The sequence below is a fragment of the Prionailurus viverrinus genome, chromosome A2, assembly GCF_022837055.1.
Source record: "Prionailurus viverrinus isolate Anna chromosome A2, UM_Priviv_1.0, whole genome shotgun sequence".
Taxonomy (NCBI): Eukaryota; Metazoa; Chordata; class Mammalia; order Carnivora; family Felidae; genus Prionailurus; species Prionailurus viverrinus.
Genome location: NC_062562.1, coordinates 31,780,505 through 31,787,997, shown reverse-complemented (window position 1 = coordinate 31,787,997; position 7,493 = coordinate 31,780,505).

Sequence of the window (7,493 nt, the reverse complement as noted above, 5' to 3'; positions counted from 1 at the left end):
AAAACTCTGATGTCAGAACATTTTCTGATCAGTGGGTGTCTAATTTGATCTCCTCTCAGATTTCCCACAGTCCTCCTGAAGAACCCAAGGCCGTCTGCGCTCACTATAGCCAAGAGTTTACGAACTCCACATTCAGCCTTAAGAAAGTTGTTAGTGTGACACAAATTGGCATTTTTTTTGGCACTTCCTTTGCTCATAGCAAACTCTTTCTTCCTTAGAAGGAAGCTGAGAGTTCAATAGAAAGAGTTGAATCGCTATTCCCTTAGAGACTCTATGAATTGGGGCAGCAACATGATCTGAATCATGAAATGTTTATCTTCCTCCACTGTTTTCTATGTCTCAGGCCCTTTTTGTGTCCTTTATGCTTTGTATAAACATCTACATATGTAACTTCACTTTTAGGTGTGTCTATCTATGAGGAGAATTGAAAGAGACGGAGAAAGCACGTTTATACACCCCATATCGAGTTTACTTGCTTTTCATCTGCTAATTCTCTCCACACATGGCTGTTCTCGCACTGGGTGATATCACCCAACAGCTGCTTTGGACTAGAAACTCAAATGCCTGTAGGATTTCAGTCTTGTGTCTTACCTACTTAAGTCAGTCTCTTGTCCAAGATACCAGAACGATACGAGAAGGGTTGGCTTGCTTCAGTGAGAAATAATCCCTGTGACTTTAAATAGTTTTACAATTTATTCTCCTAATGTTTTGTGGTAATTTTCCCTCATTCTAAATTTGCTTTCAAGAATCACTATCTGTGAGGATATTGACATGAACTCTATATCTGGTCTTTGGTGAAACAGGAAAAATGGTTTTGTAAAAATTGGTTTGCCATCTGCAGTCTTTGAGTAGGAAATGAGCAGACAGAAGTGATGCTTGACCTACCCAGTGTCCCAGGGTTGACCTGGACAAGAACTTTAGTATGTCACGTGGCGCATATTTGCCAATTAGCACCTGGATTTATCCAACACAGTGAGCAGAGATCTCTGTGCGTCCTTCTACAGAATTAATCTGGCCGTTTACTCATGCTCTTTCTTCCTTTTTTTATGACAGCAACAGGTTTCTCCCATCATTACCCAAAATTGCTTCATCATTAAAACCTTGCTTTCTGAGAGAAATTTACTTTCCTACCTGTTCTTCCATCCTCTTGAGTCACCTTTGTTATCACAGTATTCTTTCCCCTACTTGGCCATTGGCCATTGTGTTCATTCTCTTTATTCCCAAAGAAGAATGCTCTTGGAAGTGTGAGAAAGCATCCAGTGAGCCATGGTCCAGAGATCCCCAGACCGCCATGGATTCACAGTGGATACATGGAGACGTTGCACGCAGCTCAAACAATTCTCATAAACTAAACACATTTATCTGACCAGCACCCAGATCAAGAAGAAGCATTTATGAGCCTTTCCAGCCACCTGACAGAATAATGTCTGTTGAAACTAGTAATCAGAACTTGGGGCTTCTATTTTGCCTGTCCCCTCATTCTGTTTTTAATCATTCCTTTTTATTATATTTTTGAAAAATGTATTGACTAGATTAGATTAGAAATAATAAAATAATAACAGTGAAATAACTTGTAGAAATAATTAACCAAACAAGATTAAAGGAAACAACAAAACTGGCCTTCACCTGTGATCATTTGAGAAGAGCTGATTTACATGCCCAAGCCCCCTGTCAGATTTTGTGCTTGCCTCTTTTCAGCTGCTAACTTTAGTATTCTGTGAGAACCCACCTTTTATATGAGACTCAGTTCTCCTGAACAGGGTAACATCCCTACAATGAGCACACTCCATAGAAGTTGTTTCCCACTTCCAAATCACCTTTCCTTGGGGTTAGAGTTAATAAAGGGTGTCTGTTTGGGTCCTGAAACCGTTGCCCTCCTTGGGGTCCTGCCTTGCAAATGGCAGTGAGGTTTGGCTACAACTAGGAAAAGACTCCCTGGAGTCCTTAGAGCCCAACATTTTGTGTGAAGATTACAGCATGGTCTACACTATAGAAATTACTTTCCTGGTTCTAATATAGAAGCTGACACACAGGACCGGACTTTTCCTCCTCTCGTGCCAAGAGTGTCTGCGGATGTCAAACTTTCCTGTTGTGAATGGGTACAAGCTGTGATGTTGCCATTCAAGGACTTCCAGTAGCGGAAAGAGGAAAATTACGAACCAACTCCCCTCATAGAGGAAGTGCCTATTCAAACAGCAGTAGGTTGTGAGCATGGTAGCTGCCTCCTTCCTACCAGGAACAGCCCCACCTCTGCAATTGCTGACTCCCCCATCGCAGGGTTTGTGAATTGGCATGATAGGAAGAGGCTTGGCAGAAAGCAGTATTTGGCATATTCACACTTATCCCATGAGCACTTTGGGAAAGAATGAACTCCGTGCATTTTCCTGGAAGACAGAACCTCTCTTGTTCATTAATTGTGTCTTTAATTTACAACAAATGCCTTGAAAATGGGATACATGTGACTTTGTAAGCCTTCTACAAATTCTGATAGCAAATGATCCAAGGCTTACTTTCTCTCTTCTTTTCCTATTGCTTCAGAAATTGAGTATTGGAATTGAAGAAGTTATACGACAGAACTATGCATTTGGAAGGGCCTATACAGATCAGCTAGCAAATCCTTCCATTCTATAGATGCTAAAACTGAAGCCCCGAGGAGGCATGTGACGTGCCCAAGATGAGATTCAAGAAACAGGTTAGATTTTAGGGTTTTAGGTTTTAATTTTGTTTGTCTTTTGTAAACTATTTTTTAAATTGTTTTTAATGTTTATTTTTGAGAGAGAGACAGAGAGACAGAGCACGAGCAGGGGAGGGGCAGAGAGAGAGGGAGACACAGAATCTGAAGCAGGCTCCAGGCTCTGAGCTGTCAGCACAGAGCCAGACGTGGGGCTGTAACCCATGAACCCATGAAATCATGACCTGAGCCAAAATTCAGAAGCTCAACCGACTAAGCCACACAGGCACCCCTTGTTTTTTTGTAAACTATTGATGGATGTAGAATATATTTATAAAAAAAGCCACAGATTATAACCGTAAAACTCAGTTTTACATATTTCATAAATGATGCATACCAAATAACCAGCACCCAGAGCAAGAAGTTGAATAGCTCTAGCACACTCCAGAGTCCCCATAATGCACCCTAGCTACTACTCCCTCCCAAGGATAACCACTATCCTGTTTTCCGGTGTCATGTGTTTTGCTTGCTACTGAATGTCATATAAATAAATGGAATTAGGTGGTGTCTTACTCTTCTACTAGGATTCATTCATTCAACACTGTGTTGGTAAGATTCTTCCACATTGTTACATATAGTTATCATGCATACATTTTCGTCTTTGTGTAATATTTCTTTGTTGGATATAGTACATTATTCATTTTTTCAACTGTTGATAGTTTCCAGTTTGGGGTTACTATGAATAGTGGTGCTAAGACCATCCTGTACATGTATTTTGGTGAATATATGTATAATCAGATTGGGTTTTAGCACCCAATGTCTACTTTGTGCTACTTGTGTCTAATGATGCTCCCACAAATGTTAATGAAGGATCGGACCAACTTTCTGCCTGCCATTGTGCAATAAGAAATTGTCACTGCGCCCCATCTGTGCCAACCATCCGAGGGGGTCCTTGGAGGAATTTCATTAGCCACATGGCAGTCACCGATACACATTTATGGTTGGAACTGTTTGAAAAGGCTCTGAAAAGCCAAAACAGGCACTTGACATTTTGTTAATAGAAAAATGTGCTTTTAAATTTGCTTTTGTTTTTACTTATCTTCAATTACACAAATATTATGAGTACATTCTTGTTCTATAAACATAACAAAACAGTAATGCCAGGACATAGGTATCATGGTTGCAAGGATTTTTGTGTTTCGTTGATCACAAAGTAGCATCAATGCTGAACACAGAAGACACTAGACAATATTTGTTGAATGATTGAATGATGACAGTACCTGTGACCATTGCTGTCTATTCTTTGGGCTTCCCCAGGGGTAATCTCATCTCTGAGCTTGGTGTATATTTTTCATTCCTTTCTCCTATGCATTGGGGTGTGTGTGTGTGTGTGTGTGTGTGTGTGTGTGTGTGTGTGTGATAATATCATTGGATAATATCATGCTGTGTGGATTTTTCAAATTAACAGTGTGTCTTAAGCATTTTTTATTGTCAGTACATAAATATCTGTCTTTTTATGAGCTGTATAACATTCTGTGGTTTGGATGTATTACATTCAGCTATCTTTAACTTTTTGATACCATGAATGATAATGTAATGAACATTCTTATGAATATGTATAAAACAGAATTGCTAGGTCACAGGTGGTATACATTTTTAATACTTCCAAAATGCTTTCCAAGATGGCTCTTGCAATTCACACTTTCATCAGGAGAAAGGACTTGTTTCCGCTCACCATTGCTATGATTGATATTATTAAACTTAGAAATGTTTGCCAAAATGATATGTGGAAAATAGAATTTAATTTGCATTTTCATCCATATTACTGCAGTCGGGCATCTTGTCATCTGTTTGCTGATTAGGTTTCAGTTTGATTCAAGCCTGCTGCAAAGAGCAAGTGTGTAATTGTGAGTCATTTAGTGGATGGGTGAGGCCAGCCAGTCCCCCATCAGGGCATCTCCTTATGGCCGTGTTGTTCTTCATTCTGATCTTCACAGCCACGGGATCCTAGACAGTCCTAGCTGTATCTCCATCCAATGCTAAGAGTGCAAAGAGGTGATTTAAACATTTCTTCAACATCTCAGGGAACAAGGGGAATCCTGATCTGTCTAGAATATTGGTACAAAGCAAAGGGGTTCAAAGACTGGATTTTTCAGTTAATTATCCTAGTGCTTCTCTTTATACCAGCAACTCAAGGGAAAAACCCAGTTCTACTGTGTGGCCTACCTATCTCTGCCATCAAAATGGGGTTCTAAAAATGCCCCATGGGGTATGAGATTCTAACTAAACCTGCTGTAAGCATCATATTTATATTTCTGCCTATGGAATTCATTACCCCACCGGTCCCTGACCAACATTAAGGGCAGAGGTTCTGGAGGCAAACTGTCCAGCTTTCAATCCTGATCTTTGCTGGCTTGCAAGCTGGGCACATTTCGGAAGCTCTGTTCCTCTGTTTCGTTTGCTATCAAATAGAGCAAGGAATAAAACCTACTTTGTAGAATCATCAAAAGGATTAATGGACCAGTAAATGTTGGGTGCATAGTATAGAACTTGGCATATAATAAACATTCAGTAAAGGTTATTATTGTTATTATGAATAGGGTTAATTTTGGCTGTATCAGATCATGATTTGAATCAAGCTTAGCACATGTTCAAGTTCTTTTCTGCTTTCGTATTGGGGAAGAAAATCACTCTAGTATGCCCTTCACACTCATCTACAGATGTACCCTCACTTTGGGTAAAAGAGGTTACTTTGGCCTCTGATGCTGATTTTATACACAGCTCCTTGCAGGGTTTTAGTCCAGGACATGCAAATGAAGAATATTTAACAAATGGACCCACCAGACCACTAAATTCCATATGAAGTTTTACCCAAAGCATAAATTGATTCAAGTTTGCTCGGATCTTGGCCTCATGAGCCCTTGGCTGACATTTCTGTTTGAAACCTGACACCCTGCCAGAAAGTTTCTTCAGTTTGAATAAAATGAAAAGGGGGACTTAATTCCAATAACAGACGGACCCAGCAGGGCCAGCATTTGGTTCAGATTTTTATTGTCCCATAAGAATTTGGCCTTCTAGGTTGTGACTCAAGATCTCTACACGTTTCCTTCAGATTCAGGATAGAATAATCAGAGGCTCACAGAAAGGACATCTGGGTGGAATGAAGTCAAACCCAGCTGCCTGTTTTCCCCCTCCACTTCCTCAAAGTCCCTGTTCATTGAGGTCCAGCCACTCTTAGTTTTGGTGATGAGACTGATTTCATATGAAGGCATCTGTTAGGTACCATTTGAGAAATGCTGGAAAGATGCACTTCTTATCACGCTCCACTCCAGGCATACACTCCAGGATGGCCCCCCAGGTGGAACCCCTTCCTTGTGAAAATTCTAATGGGCTTAAGAGGCATCCTTGATTAGAATCTTCTTTCAAAAGACAAGTGGTCCTAAAGAGAATGACATATTAAGCTCTTGTTATTCCATCATTCCTTCATTATTCATTCATTTATTTTTTCCCCACATATTTCTGAGGGCTCACACAATGCCTGACACTGTGCTGTGAACCAAAGGGACAGTGCTAACCAGGCAGACACAGTTCGTATGGTCCTCATGCCCTACATACCTCAGTCAAGTGGAGAGACACATGTTGGACAGGCAAATATATCAAAGTGTGATGGTGTAAAGGAGTCATGAGGAAGGGCCCTGAGGACCTAGCCTTGACTTTAGGTAACCTGGATCTTCTCTCCCTCTGTGTGAGCCCACACTGTTATGGGATGCCATCATTGATGCTGCTTCTAATGAGAATTTTGCCTCCTCTGAGGCACGCGGGCATGCCACCAGCTCAGAGCTCCGGAGTAATGTACTAAGGTCTCATTGCAATGTCCCTCTTGGGGTCTCTGCCATAGGAAGATGTAGGTGAGACCACCTGGTAATGGAGCTTTTCTGTACATTTCAGCCTGGTATAAATTTGAGACATAGTTGAGACATAGAAAAAGGGAGAGGGAGGAAAGAAGATGGGTGGAGGGAGAGAAACAGGAATGGAAGGGATGAAAGAATAGGACCCCCTGCAAACAGAGACACAGGAAGAAGAGAGACAAGTGAAGTGTGACCATACTGTTCTTGCTGCAAATGAATCGGGTACCTAACAGCCTTTCCTTGTCAGGAAAGAAACATGAGGATGTGACTCAGGGCCCCACGTTATACTCCCATCATTCTCCAGCTCTGACCTTGGAAAGTCAATGAACTTCTATGGCCTCATTTTCTTCCTTTGCAAAAAAGGTATTTAAATCACTACATCCCACTAACTGTGTTGTTTTATCACTTAAATGAGATGTAGCACATAAATGCCCATGAATCCATGCTTTCAAAACATAAAAATGGGTTAATACTAGTTGTCATTGTTATATATATAAATATTCAACATATGTATGCACAGTGGGTACAAAGGACAGAATCTATGCTTTTGGGTTGGCTTGGGGTCAAAGGATGGACCAAGGTTGTGAAACTCTGGGCATTCGTGAGAAAATTCTAGCATCCTTCTCCTCTTCCTTATTATCTCCACAGTATATTCAGTGGCATTCCTGATGTGCAAAGCACTCACACACCAGTCACTTCATGTGCATGCCTCATTGTCTCAGTAGGTCCATTATTGAGTGACCAGTGTCACTCAGGCGACCCACCCCTTTTGCTTGCATGCTTCCAAATGGAGGTCATTTGGTATGACTGGATTGCTAGCCTCATGAGGCTGGAGGGAGACAGAATACATCATAGGCTGGGTCGACCTGCATTCAAGTAAAGTCCTCTTAGACAGTGGAGCTCCTAGTGTCCCT